The sequence below is a fragment of the Bombus impatiens genome, unplaced genomic scaffold, assembly GCF_000188095.3.
Source record: "Bombus impatiens unplaced genomic scaffold, BIMP_2.2 scf_0317, whole genome shotgun sequence".
In the NCBI taxonomy this organism is placed as follows: Eukaryota; Metazoa; Arthropoda; class Insecta; order Hymenoptera; family Apidae; genus Bombus; species Bombus impatiens.
In genome coordinates this window covers 2,378,088-2,392,696 of record NT_176736.1, presented here as the reverse complement: position 1 = coordinate 2,392,696, position 14,609 = coordinate 2,378,088, and the positions used below count along the sequence as shown (strand labels likewise).

The following is a 14,609-nucleotide window of genomic DNA, read 5'->3' as shown; positions in this document are numbered from 1 at the left end:
CGATAAGCGTGCAACATTAGTCGGCAGGCTCTGTTCACCGCGATGGACAGCTTGAGTTTTGCAGTTTTCCTATTTACAGCGTCGATTCCGTCACGGTCGTGGAGTTGCGCGATTTAAGACTTCAATTCGACGCACCCACGCCGTAGACGGTCTTATCGTCGAGTACCCTAGAGTTTTGGTGGGCTCGCGCGCGACGCATGCTTTATCGCTGTGACATACTTCCGCTGGACACGGAAATCGATACCTTCTGCATGTGGGAAGACGAGATTGCTCCAGTTCCTTTCCCGATAGACTGGATATCGATCGGATGATCTTTGATGCAGTTTGATTTGGTTCGTAGGAATGGTCCGGAGATGTTTGCAACGGAACTGTGTAGTTGTTCAGCCGGAACGAGTTGAGCTTCGTAACAGTACTCTGGTGTATTCTGATAAAATGTATACCAAAGCGATTTAAAGTAAAATACATAATAGAAGGCAAAAAAGAAAGTAAGCTCTCGTTGAAAATGTATTTTACGAAAAATTGTTTAGACTTTTAAAATTAAACGTTTCTACGAAATATTAGACATAAATCTTGAATCGTGTAATGTCGATCCGTATGACTCCCAAGAACAAGAAAGCGATTCATAACGATATAAAAAACCTAAGACTAACTCCAAAACGCATGCTGACAGAGAAATTAAGTGACAGAAAAAGTTGACGTCATAATTACCGATGGCTATAATACACGTACGAGGCATTCCATTAAATCCACAAAATTTCAATGAAAAATTACGAATTGGTCATTTTGACAGTGTTAAATTCATGATATGGGGTACGATCGTGAAACAGGTAAATCTCCTCTAAATGCTAACGAGGCACTCGAGCAGTATCAATATTTTACCGCAATAACTCGCACCAACGAACGAGGCTACGGTAAATCAGCTTTTCATTCAAATTACTCGTCGAACAAATTAAAAACCGAGGAATCCACAAGCAATTCAGCGCCGCAGGGAAGGTTCACCTATTCCTAGATAACTCGGCTAGAAGAGTCTTCCACCTCCTGCTGATCCAATTTCCATAAATCTATCCTCACGGTTATAACCACCCTGCATATTCAAACACCCTAGCCAAGCTATGCTCCCTTTGGTAAACAACCGAATATACGGATCCATTCGATAAATATCCGTTACTTTTCAGAGTCCCTTCGTCTCCTCGCGAGTCTCTACCTGGAACTCGATCGAACCGACAGTCAGGCAAAAAACCCGTGAAACGGCGTCGCTCTATTTCTAGAAGCCGATAGGCCGATAAAGTCGAACGAGTCTGTCGAAGAAAAAGCACGAAAACGATTCGCTGCCTGGCATAATGGATTCTACGGACGGTAATATCTCAGCCGACGGTGTAGCGAAACTTTCTGTTCCTCTTTTCGCTCTTTTTTTCTTCTCTCCTCGTTCCACTCTCTTTCTATCCCTACCCCTTGTTGAAACGGTTACTCGTTTCGCTGATACGATCGTTCCTACCTTTTTCGCTGTTTCTTCGTTGCACATGCTGCCACAAGACACAAGGAGCTGATCGGAAACCACCATACAGCAAGTGTAACGCCGCCTGGATGCTCCTTGCATTCCGCCATCACGCCGCGCGGTCTGCAAACGTAAAAAGCTCCTTTTAGCTGGTACGAGGATTTTGCGGTGGAATGGGAGATGGTTGCGAGGCGATTGGTCGATCGAGAGGGACACACGATATTTTCGGGCTTCTGACGTACGCGGGTGTATTCGGTTTCAACGCTGGCTCCTCGTTAAGGATATACCGGATGGCTCCAGGTAGATAACAGGTGAGTGTCGCTAAAAAGAGTAATAAGGAGATTCTGGAGCAGGTTTCGGTTAATGCGCCCCTTTGGCGTGGCCCGTGGGATGCTGTGATTAGTTGGGGAAAATATGTATAACGCTTTCGTTGGAAGAATGGAGATATTCTTTGATATATTGCTTTAGCAAGATTATGGAAGTTTCGCGAATTTGACGCTTTAAAATGCATGGATAAATATATTGAGAAAGCTGATGGTAATATTATAGAACATTTTGGGTAAGATTACTTTAATTTTTGATCGAGAGATAATTTTTCTTAAAGGAATTATGCCTATAGATATTTCCCATCATATTTATGTATTTTAGTTTTGTTCTTTCACTTGCGCTTAAAGTTTCTTTTACGGATGCTGACATCGTCGATAGATTGAAACTCGGGGAGAAACTACAAACACACGTATTACTTTCTGCAACGTTCTTGGAATTTACGATTTTCTTATCATCTGTGCGTAATAAATAAATTGATGAAACTAAGCCGCTTGTCTTTTACCATTCTAATTACCTGTCTGGTTGGTAAAATTGAGAACATCACGAGAACAGAAACTAACGTTTCTGAATAATTGAACGGGAAAAGTTGTACGCATGACTGGTGGTAGTGCCGTCCTCAAAGAGCTGCAGCAGCCTCGTCGTTCGATCCTAGGACGCGATCGTTCTCCCAATAATTCAACAGTCGGACAAGCGGTTGTGGAAGTCGCGAGCCGACATAACCAGCCGCCACGAAACTCGTCGAAATCGAGTCGAACGCGACGACTGAAAATTAAAACGTAATTACACGTGAAATCGTCGATTAACCAGTGTAAATAATTATCCAACAGTCAGATAAAATCGAATAGAACGAATTACGAGCGTTAGCGTTGCACGCGGCGACGATAGGACGAAAGGAACAAAAAGCAAGAGAAGCGAGATGAAGCTTGGAAGCAAAAGCGAGGAGAAAAACCTATGGGAGTTGATCGTCGAAATTCGTTCCCGTTGAATTCCAGTTCCGGGATCGAATCATGGAATGGTACCTTGCAACGACGTGAGACAGAAAGAACGGTCTCGGTGCCCGATATCACTTAAGCTCGATTTATTTTACGATATCAAACGATATCTGCCGCGCGTTCCGCCTTGCGCTCCGGAATGTCAATAGCCGGCTTAATCGTTTTTTGCCCGACGTGGTCTGCACGAGAAAGCGGACTCTCTTTCTTCCTTTCTTTCTTTCCTCGTGCATCTTTTCCTCCGGGTGCCTGGTGGACATTGTACCAAGACTGATGCTTCCGAGAACATCCAGTGTCGTCGGTTATCATGACCAGTCGTGCGTGACGTGGCTAACAGCCCCGCTAAAAGTCACGTTCCCCAACGTTTGACCTTGATAATGCAGGAATTTCATATCCACGATACGACCTATGACCCCTCCGCCCTTTTGTCAATGCCGCTGTGTCTTCCTCCTATCTTGCCCTTTGTTCTTTCCTTTGGTCGTGCCGAGACCCGCGCGGACCAACGTTCTTTGACAAATTTCGTAATTATACCTAGCGGCTAATGCATCGTCCTCGTTCGTTGATTAACTACCCTGGCAACCACGCTCGACTGGCCCGGTTGTTCTTCAAACGAATGAAGATACGAGTTTTTGCGACGATCAGGGGGCCTCCTTCTGCTAATTTGGCCAAACCAATAAGGACGGGTGGTTTCTGGTAACTGACGCGCACCAGAGATATGGCAGAGACTGGCAGGTTGAATAGGAATGAGAATCGTGTAAGACATTCGTCCGTAAAATTCTACGAAGCGTAGATTCTCGAGCGATCTTCTTTAACAGCTTCCATCAGCCTCGATTACTTCGTACCAAGAGGAAATCTAACGCCAGATTATATTTGTTGAGAATTGTGAATCTTGATAGCCGAAATAATGTTACAGGAACGCTAAATCTACACTTGGAATTAATATTAGAATAGTTATATGTTTATTTTATGGACGATTTCTAAGATATTCATCGATACACGCTTGCACGCGTCTCAGCACTTTCTTCCATACCCGACTGTTAACCGACTGAACAGTTTACGTTCATCTGTTTTCGAGACGCCAGGCACACACATATCTCCACACACTGACACCCACACACAAGTATCTCTACTACGCGTTTAATCCAGTCCAGCACACAAAATTATACATATCTCAATAATATTTTCACTCGAAGGTTTCAATTTCAATGAAACTTTCATGTCTGATAAAATATCCTTTAAAATTGCTTGATATTGCCAGTTTTGAAGCAAATAATAGAAAATGTAATTAAGTAGGTAATTGTCTCAAGATACCACATTTTCATGAAAATGAACGAAAAGCAGAGAAATCGATAACACCGTATTACGTGTTTCTACGATATTGTACACGAAGAAACTCTGAAGTAGCCACAGCGACGAGTCGAAGATACGTTGCCAAACCCTTCGCGAGGCACGTTCATTATGGCGCGTGAAATCAGACGTGCGCCGGGCAAAACAGCCGCGTTTAATCGATTCGCGAGTCGACGATGAGCGTCAGTTCTCCTTCCAAAACCATAGATCACGCCATTTACGCCGTTCCACCGATCAATTACGAGAAATTGCGCGGCATTGTAGCTTGGAACAACGAGCTGCCTACGAATCCCCGTTAAATCGCATTTACGTCGACCAGTTGGCCTCTTCTTGGTTTTATCTTCGCCTCGTATCGAGCTGTAGGCGATTCTTTTTCTACTTCATCGTGTTTCTCTCTTTCTTTCCAATAGAAACTTTCTTCTTATTTCGGAAGAGAGTTCCTCCCTTTTCTTCTTCGAGAGGAAGGCTTTTCTTCTTCTTCGAGAAGGTTTCTTCCTCTTCTTGTTCGAGAGGTAGGTTTTTCTTCTTCTTCTTCTTGGCTCCTCGAAGCGTGATCGTCGGCGCGCGGCTCGATCTTAATCTCCATAAACCGGCCGGGCGTAATTTCGGGCCAATTACCGCGCGTAACATTTATCCCGAGGAAAGTACAGGGTGTGGTTAAAAAATCTGGCCGCAAACTGTTGGAGTAATTTTTGTCGCGAGAAGGTACTCGACACCGTGGTAAACGTCTAAATTTCACGACGCGTTGCGAACAACTCGTTAAAGATGACCCAGTTCTCCTGTTGATGAAAAACGTCCAACTTACTTTCAGTTCCAACGTGAGAGTTTCTATCTTTTTGTGTGCGTCATCTTTGAAGATAGATTTATTCGACTGGTGAAAAAAATATCAGCAAGCTATTCCGAAGCTTTCAGCATGAACAGAGTATCTTGCCTCGTCGGCGCGGCGGTCGCGTTCCTGCTTCACTGCCACTTGGGCATCACTGCAACTTTTATCTTACTTCCAACGACTAGCCTTCTCTTGGCGGCGCTTTCCTTCCTTTTTGAAATATACATTTCACACAGGCAATGATATATTCATAGGAATTCCATATTCCAAGAAGGACCACGTTGTGACACTTTTAATGATTCGGATCGTTGGATTGTAAATTTATTGTGTAATAAGTATGCGTTGTTTAACTTAGTTCCACAAAGGATCTTCGGTGGATTTGTAAATTTATCCAACAATGTATACATTTTTTCGGGCATCAAGTATTATACAATCTACTCGTTTAAAGTATTAGGTATCGGAAAAGTGTCTTTCTTTCGCAAACGTGTATTTCACAACAGTGCACCTGAAACCGAGTCTGTGAAATGTCGCGGTGTCTATCTCAACAGAACAAAATGGATCGTACGTAATTCGACAAAATAATACAAAACAAAAAACATTGCGCGTCTATTATTTCCTCATAAAACGAAAGAAACTTTTCGGACAACCTGATATAACAAATTCTTGCCCAAATAATCTCTAAATCGAAGCCCCAAAGCTCGAAATCGAATTAATTGCGTAATACCTATTCACGTAACCGCGTGTATTGAACAAGAAAGTTCTCATTCCAATGCAACGAGATCAATCGCAATCAAGAGGAATAGACATGAGAAGACATCGAAAACATCGAACGAACATCGAAACACCGAGTTGTGCATATGCAAATGGTGCCGGCAGGCAAACACGCGAGGCTGGAACCGGCACGAAGAATTCAAGTCTTCGTTTCTCGACAAGTCGAGGAGTCGCCACGCGAACACGGTCGTCGCACCTTCGTTCGTTTCTGGCGAAACAAGCTAGACAACGGTGCTCCTTCGAAAACGACAAGACGCGAGGATGGAATGAAACGCGAGAGTTCTCTGCCAATCAAACAACGGCGCGACAACAAGCGGCAGGAGTCGAGGTTGGCTTTCATATGCAAATCGCGGGTCCGCGCCAACACACTTTTCGCGAGCCTTTTCCCTGTCCCGAGCAGCCGGCTTCTCGCTTCCAGTGAAAAATGATCTCGCCGACAATCGATACGCTTCGCAGCTCGCCCCTCGCGCCGCTAACTTGTTCGCGCTCCTTCCTCTGCCCTCGCCTGGCCGTTTTCAGCGCGGCTGTCTTGCGAATCATTAACCCTTCCCCCCGTGATGAACAGCCTGGCCCAATTTGACGGCGAACAAGGCGAGTAGAGGTTAAAGTATGATCCGTTTCGTTCGATCAATCGATGGGATGGTAGTTGAATGATGGTAGTTGACTGATAGGGCTGTTGATAATTGTGGATTTTAATTGCCGAAATAAATGTAAAGGAACACTAAGGTTACACTTAGAATTCATATTAAAATAGTTTAAGATTTATTTAATAAACGATCTCCAAGATCTTCGTTGATATGCATTTGCACGTGTCTCAGCACTTCCTTTGTCTCACCATCTTCCATACCAGACTGCCAACGGAACAGTTACCTTCATCTGTTTTTCGAGATACCGCTCACACACATACTTCCACACACTCATATTCACATACGTGTGTCACTACTACGCGGCTAATCTAGTCTAGCACACAAAATTATACATATCTCAATAGGGGCAGTGGATTAGACGATTTGGTCGGCGAATGAAGAAGGGTGGAACTCGCGGTGGTGCTGGCTAGCGAAGAGGAATGAATTGAAACTGCGTTTGTTTTAGCTGAACGATGACTGGATTAAGGATGGCGATTAATGATTAGTTTGACTGCCACTGTGACTACATTAAGTTGCATCGTACTTCAGCGAACGCCTTGATCAATTCCCATTTCGAAGTACACCTTCAAAAACAATTAAGAGTTACGAGCAAATATGTTTCTTTAATAATAATAAATAAAAGTAGATAATAAACAAAAGTAATAAACAAAATAAACAAAATAAACAAAAAGTAGATCGTGAACGACACTTATAACAATTTTCAGTTCTCCGATTCGTGGAAATACGACGTGGAAATATCAATTATCTTTGCTACGAGCTTCGTGTCGATAGTTTTTCATAGAAATTGCCCTTCTATCGGAGATTAACACTTTGGCTACCACGTTGATCATATGTGACCAGTCACGGTTTCTCCTGTGACGCCACGGTGGTCATTGATGACTGGAGCGCTGAAACTTCTTAGAATTGTAAATATTGAATGAAAATTGACAGTTAGGGTATATTAAATATAACCGATAAATAGAAGATACTTTGAAATAAAAAGTGCCCCACTGAACAATTAAACATTTTTATTAGATCAATAAAAAAAAAATGAGGAGGAATGTTGCATCTAACGGTGCACTGTGTTAGAACACTGTGGCGTCCTGAGCGTAACATGTGATTTCGGCGTGGCAGTCAAAGTGTTTTAACTTGAACGAATATCGAGTATGGTTTTTCAGACTGTGTACTTCGGTTAATAGTTTGCAATTAGAGTTGAAACTGGATTTAATTTGGCTGAATAACGACTGAGTGAATTAAACACAAAGCTAACGGGAGCTAGTTTCAAGGGATTATGCTAAGCTAGAGCATCGATTGATTTCAAATTAAACAAATATCGAGTACGATCATTACAATGGTGGTATCTCGGCGTATATTTGGCAATTAAAACTGGGGCAGGATTTGATTTTGTTGAACGCAGACCGGATTAAAAATGTAGGTTGAGGAAAGGAGTTTCAAAGATTGATTTCAGCTATGTCGAGTTAACCTGAACAAACATGGAATATAAACGTTACCACAGGGAAACCTCCATTTAAATTCTACGATTAAAATTTCTATCTGGCATGTTGGTTATTCCGAAGGAGCGAATCGATCGTTGTAAGCGAAAGGCTCGTTGAAGCGGAAAAACGAAAGGGGAGGTATTAATTAGTAAAAATATTTAGTCGACGCGTGACGCCTGAGCAAATGTTGGGTCGATTAATCGAAAAGCTCGCTATTTATCGGATGGGATTTCGGATAAATCGTCAGGAGAAAATTATCGCGTCGCCACGCGGCCACCGATAAATAAACTCGCGCCCGGTAATTAATTACAGCCGAAAATCTGCACGCGCGTCTCGTAATTGCGACCTTTTCACTTTCTCACCGCGATTGTTCCAAGTCGCGCCCTATTAACGTGATCTCTCGTTGATCGTTTCGTCGCCATGTTGCGAGATGATTAAAACGTCACCTTGTCTATACGAGTTATATTTCATTGGAAACGTCATTTCTGCCAATATTTGGAGTCCAATCACGAACATGTTTCTGTACTTTATTTCTCGTTGACCGAGTTCACCTTTGAAATCTCTAATTTATGAATTAGATAAAAGAGATATATCGAACGAATTGATAAATCTATATGCTCAAAATTCCCAAATAACCGTAGTGTAACGACGAAGAATAGAGAACTTTAAAAGTTCAATGAACACTTCACGAACCTACTAGCAGATTCGCGATGAACCATCTTTTTCTTCTCGTTTTATTTCACCCAAGTACTTCCTCCAACAATGGTACTTCTACTTACTTCTTCACGATTTAATATTCTTTTAAGCTACCCCTCTCTTCAACCGAAAACTTTTTTACCATCCATGAACCACTCATTCTCCGTTGAACCACGCCGTTTTGCCCTGTCCATCCACCTACTCCCTATGCCTTACAAAAATATAAGCGCTAATTTCATGACGATCGATCGACGATACGTCGTTTCTTACGTTGATCAATGGATCGTGACTAATTCGTGCTCGATTTACGCGCGCTGTTTAACTTCTGCTTGGCCCTTCTTCCTATACGAGTGTCTACTTTCTTCCAGTTGGTGCACGAACGACTAGGAAGAAAGTGAAGAGGCAAGAAAAGCAGGTTGGACGGGGAATGAGAGAAAAAGGGGACGGCGAATACACGAGAGACGAAGAACAAGCAGAGAGGAAAATCAATAAAGTCGAAAGGCGAAGTCTTCTTCCTCTTTCCTTTTCCATCCTCTTCTTCTTTCCCTCTGTATCTTTCTCCGTCTAGCCATGATCTCTCGGTACTCAGAACACCGACGTAGCATATTAATCTAAACTAAATCGTTTCGTGCTGCCGATCCTATGCTGCCAGCCACGACAGCCGCACGAATTTCACGGAAACACGAACGGCCTGTTAGACCAGGCTGATTATAATTCTGGAGGCAAATACGTCTGTGGCTTATTAATGGGAGGCAATCTTTCTTAAGGTGCTTCGTTCATCGGCAGGAAATTTCTATAATTATTTTAGTCCCGGAGCTCGGAGCTCATTAGGTCGGCAGAGGGTCGTGTTGCTCCTCCTTCGCCTCTTCTTCATCTCCTTCCTCTGCTCTTCCCCTTCGCACGCCCCTTCTTGTGTCTCTTCATGGTCCATCTTCGTTTCTACCTGCCCCATCGTCCCACCTTTCTAACCACCGACCGGAGCACACTAACCTTCTCATTCTTCTTTTGCTCGTAGACTAACGCCCGCCCATTTTTTCTTCTTCCCCTCGATCTCTTGTCTTCTTTCTCTTCTAGTACTTCTTCTTCTTCTTCTGCTTCTTGCTCTTCTTCTATGGACAAGCCGCCTTGCCCTTGTCCTTGTCGATGATCCACGTGTTCTCTTTTTGTCAGCCGAACCGACCAACGAAACATCTGCATCGTATATCTTCCGTACGCATCTCTCGGCTCTACCACTTCGGTAATTATCGTTCGGCACCTGTTGGCGGAAATATTGTCCGCCACCAAGCAACGTCTCGTTGTTTTTCCAATTCTCTGCTTGCGATGGAATTTTCGAATGATGTATAGTGAGCCAGCGATACACTTACGATTAGATAATAGCTCCGAATGTGGAAAAATAATTAGGATTTTTCTAGGATTCAACACAGGGAAGAGTGGAAAAAAGAAGTTTCTATTTCTTGGATAGAAACTATGATTTTCGGTTGCATATCGAACACGATAAATTCGAAAGTCTTTATTTATATTTCATGTTTTATCTATTGTTCTCGTTTGAGTTTCGTGTGTTTGTATTTAAGACATTATCTAGGTATGATTAGGCTGGTTAATGTACACTATGTTATCCGCGACAGTAATCTCTATTCGACGTATAAGTTTAAAACTATGGAAGACTAGTCTATAGCCTACAACCTGTAACTTGTCTATTCACTAATAGTAGGTTGTCCCAAAAGTTTCTTTCGTTTTATAAGGAAATAATGGATATACAACATTGTTTGTTTCATATTGTTTTATTGAATTACGTATAATCGTAATAATAGAAGTAGAATAAAATTCAATAAAATAATATAAAACTGTAGTGGCACATGAGCGAAAAAAAGCCAACAGAAAATTCCCATATTATTGTACCTTTGAACACTAACGATTGTTTTGGTTTACAAGGTCTAAAGATAAACGAACTCTGGACAGATTGTTATTGCCGTTATTTGTAATCTTCAACCACAGTTACATAAGAACCTTTTACTTTTTGTGCTAAAATATAAATGTAAGAACGTGGACAGTTGAATTGTTATCTTTTCTACGATCGGCATACGAGTATTGAGCAAGATGCGATTATAACTGGCGTACACTATATCTTGTATTTATACGAATTTTAATACACTGACTGTTACAAATTCATTCACTCGTTTCTTATCAAAAAAACCTACACGTTGAATCCACCTCAAAACGAAAAAGGGTTATACATGTACTATTTCCTTATGAAATGAAAGAAACTTTTGAGACAACCTAATATTAGTGAATTATGTATAATCATAATAATAGAAATAAAACAAAATGGATCGTATATAACTGAATAAAATACTATAAAACAAAATATGTTGTGCATCCATTATTTCCTTCTAAAACAGAAGAAATTTTTGGGACAACCTAATATTAGTGAATTATGTATAATCATAATAATAGAAATAAAACAAAATGGATCGTATATAACTGAATAAAATAATATAAAACAAAAAATGTTGTGCATCCATTATTTCCTTCTAAAACGAAAGAAACTTTCGAGATAACGTAATATTCTTAGTCGATAAATTATTCGGCAGAACAAATCCTATACAACACGCTCTTTTCATCAATTATAATCTTCGAATTTTACTGCGACCACTCAGTAGCACAAAAGCAACACAGTGATAAATTTCTCGACTCGTGGCAAAGAATTGTTAAGAAGAATAAAATTGTACATTGACCGATAGGAAGAGAAATAAATTTTGAATCGAGTTATCATTGCATCGGCCTGTATTTCTTCTCGGATAGATACTTTCGAACCGAATGCAGAAAACAGCTTGCCTACGTAGAATCGATCACGGGGAACGCGATTTATCAACACGGGGCGAAAATTTCCGCGCGTTGCAAAGGTGCGCCGGCACAATTTCGCGGCGCGATAACGATCGTGATTGATGCGACGCGCCGCAAACGCGCAGAGAGCGAGAAAGTTGCGAAAGTACGGTGGAACGTGGCTCGACGGAAACGCAAATTCGTGTTTCCGTCTAACGACTGCAATTTATTGTGTCGCCCCCTCCCCGTGTCCTCTTGAAATCGGGATCGCGCTGTTTACCGCGATTTTCCGCTTTAACTGGTCGTAAGTAGTCGTAAAATCCGTGAAAAGGCAAGCCGAGAAGCAATGAAAATTTATGTAATCGGCGATTTTCTACGTCAAACGGATTTCTTCCTAAGCTTTCCCGTTTAACGTAACGATACCTAACAAAACGACGCAAAAAGCTTCTAAAAGGAATCATTGACAAACTCCCGACAACTATGCGTAAAAAGAATTCACCCGCTCGAGAAACGTAAGACGAGTATCTACAGACCAAAGGTAAGAAGCGTTAAGTGTCTCGTAAAAATGCACCGGTTAAAAACGACAGACAAGTCTGTATAAAATAATAAGTGTTTCTCAAGCAGACTTTCCTGGACTTGTCGTTGTAGCGATGGAAAAATTCTACGCCTTACTTCAAACAACTCTTTCAGGATAATTTTTCAAACATTCTCAAGGAGAAAAAGAAAGAAAGAAAGAGAAAGAGAGAGACAGGAAAGGTGAAAAGATACAAGAGAAAAAATAATACTTTTTGACTTACCGAGACGAATGCGTAATTGGAGACTGATACTGGTTCTCGAAGACAGTCTTAATTACTCGAAATATCGTTCATCCGAGGCGCAGATGGTTCGAATTCTCTGGTCCGCTGAAATTCACGTCACGAAGAACTTAAAGTGCGAATTAAACTTCACTGACATCGAATTAGGGACGTAGAACGGGTAACGCTATCCGAACCAGCTAGTTTCTATGCGAAACGAGGGCTCGCAAGTCCCAACACGAATAACGCGGTCCTCCGCGTGCTACACGCGCGCGAACACGCTATGCACAGGCGATTCCCTGCGCATCAACCGCCCGCAATTCGTTGCACGTTGATTGCGAATTTGAATCTTCTTCGTCACCCTTTGATGTTGTCCTCCCGCCCCCTCGACAACATCGTGCGCTGTGTTATTATCGATTTCGATGGCGATTCGCTGAACGGTCCCGCTCACGGTACACTGTGAAATCGTCGCTCTTTTCGGACGCTAATTAACAATCGTTTGCCGTCCCTTGTGACTCGTCGCACGAAACTGAATGTATATAAGTCGGCGAGCCCTTGTCGACGATTCGATAACAGCCGGAGGTCGAAGTGGGGAGGTTTCGTATTATTGTTGTGACACGAATGAATTCGGTCTCGATTTTGCGACGTATCAACTTGGAGTATGTTTACGTAGAGATTCATGTTGCCTGTTCGCTAGGAGTACGATATTTTTTTTGGAATATTGCTTCGAAATACGGAATTATCAATTACACAATCGTTTAAAAATAGTTAAATTATCTATTTTTATTTTAAGTTGAATTGATATTTCTTGGATATCGAGGGTGTCTAATAATAAATTGTTTAAGCACATGTTAGTTATTATTTAAAACAGCTTAAAATAGCTGTATTTTGAATTACAACATTAAATGATATTAAACGATGTATTCTTATCGAGCTATTATGACAATTCCATCGAAGTAAATCATTTTTACGGCAAATTTTTTCAAATATCGATGTAACTAAACTATTATATTTTTATGAATATAATCTACGTGTAAATATACGCTTTAAATATCCTAACAAATAAAAATATCCCTCTACTCTGAACATTTTGTATATTTTTATACACATTGTATGTTGTGTTGCGCGCTTAAAAATGTTCACATAAATACGAAAGTATTCTAGCGACGAAATAATAACTAATGGAAATGAAGTTCTCAAATGGCAGTAGAATTTAATTTTCCGGAAGATTAAAGAAAGTATCCCAGCATTATTAAAAACACAACTTTCTTTCGGTTCAATGCTACCTTCCGGTTCTTTCCCGTAAATCTGGATTTGCGAGGCACATCGTTCCACGAGGTCTCTAACTTCCGCGGCGAGTATAAATGAGTAAATAAAAATGTCCACGCGGTTTTCAGAAAGTACCGGAACCGTCTTCATTCGAACGAGCAAGGTAAAACCTGTTTCGCCATTCCGGCGACCAGATTACCGACCGTATAAAATACGCGAGCAACGTTTAGGAAGTTGCCGAGGATTCAGTTCCAAGCTCTAATCACAATTACGCGAAACAAATTCCGCTCATCTTCATCCACAGCCCCTATCTCTTCAACCCGCTTATATCTACTCTCATTTACTTTATTACGGATGCAACTTCGCTCATCTAAAGTTCGTATTCGCAGAAAACGCTATAAGTTGCCGGCTATCTACCAAGTCGCTTTCCATCCATGGAAATCGTTCGGATTCTCAAGTAAATCGAGCATGCTGGTAAAACTTTTTTAAAAACTTTACTCGACAAAGCGAACCCACCTAAATTCTCTATATAATCCACCACAATAATCATTCTTCGTTAGCGCAAAAGTGTCCGTCCACAGTTGGTTCTTTCGTTTCGAAAAGAAGGTTCGCCAGTCGGCTCGTAGTGCATAATTAAAGAGCCGAGTACGAAAGAGAGAGGGATGTCACGAGTTTTCCATTGTCCAGCGGCAAACATTTCCCCTTCCCATCGGTTACTGACATTCGTAAGCCGGATTTAAGCAGATGTACGTACACCTAACCTAGCGGGCTACTGGCTTGGATCCTGCATACTAAACGATGATCCTTTGAACAATCAATGATCCGAGACTCACGCTCACGGAACACGTTGGGCTCGTTACGGCACGCGTGCACATCAGGATCGATCCTCCGTGTCTGGCGCATGCTCGTGGCCATAGCTCGACGGCTCGTACGAGACGAAAACGATCTGTCGGTTCCTCCACGTTTCCAGGGTGGTCGGGGCAACGAGAGACAGAAGGTCGAGTGTCTCTCGGACTCGGTGGAAAAAGTAATTTGCAAATTCCACGGAACGTACGCGCGCAGCCGCCTTATGAATATCCGTTCCGGAGAAGTGGCGCGGCGTCCGGCCGTAATTTGTCAGCGTTGACAGCGGTTCCTCCGCGATAACGAA

The 14,609-nt window shown here is 42.0% G+C and overlaps 1 protein-coding gene across 2 annotated transcripts in view; it reads right to left on the bottom strand.

The window, feature by feature from the left end:
* The window catches only part of LOC105680705, a 215,163-nt gene that overhangs the window by 135,189 nt on the left and 65,365 nt on the right, over nucleotides 1-14,609 (bottom strand). The window contains exon 2 of one of the 2 annotated variants that reach the window (XR_002946570.2): nucleotides 12,194-12,298. The gene's annotated coding sequence lies outside the window, so the exon portion shown is untranslated. Of the gene's footprint in view, nucleotides 1-12,193; nucleotides 12,740-14,609 lie in introns of those variants that run through there. The other variant, XM_033320419.1, reaches the window with a different exon arrangement.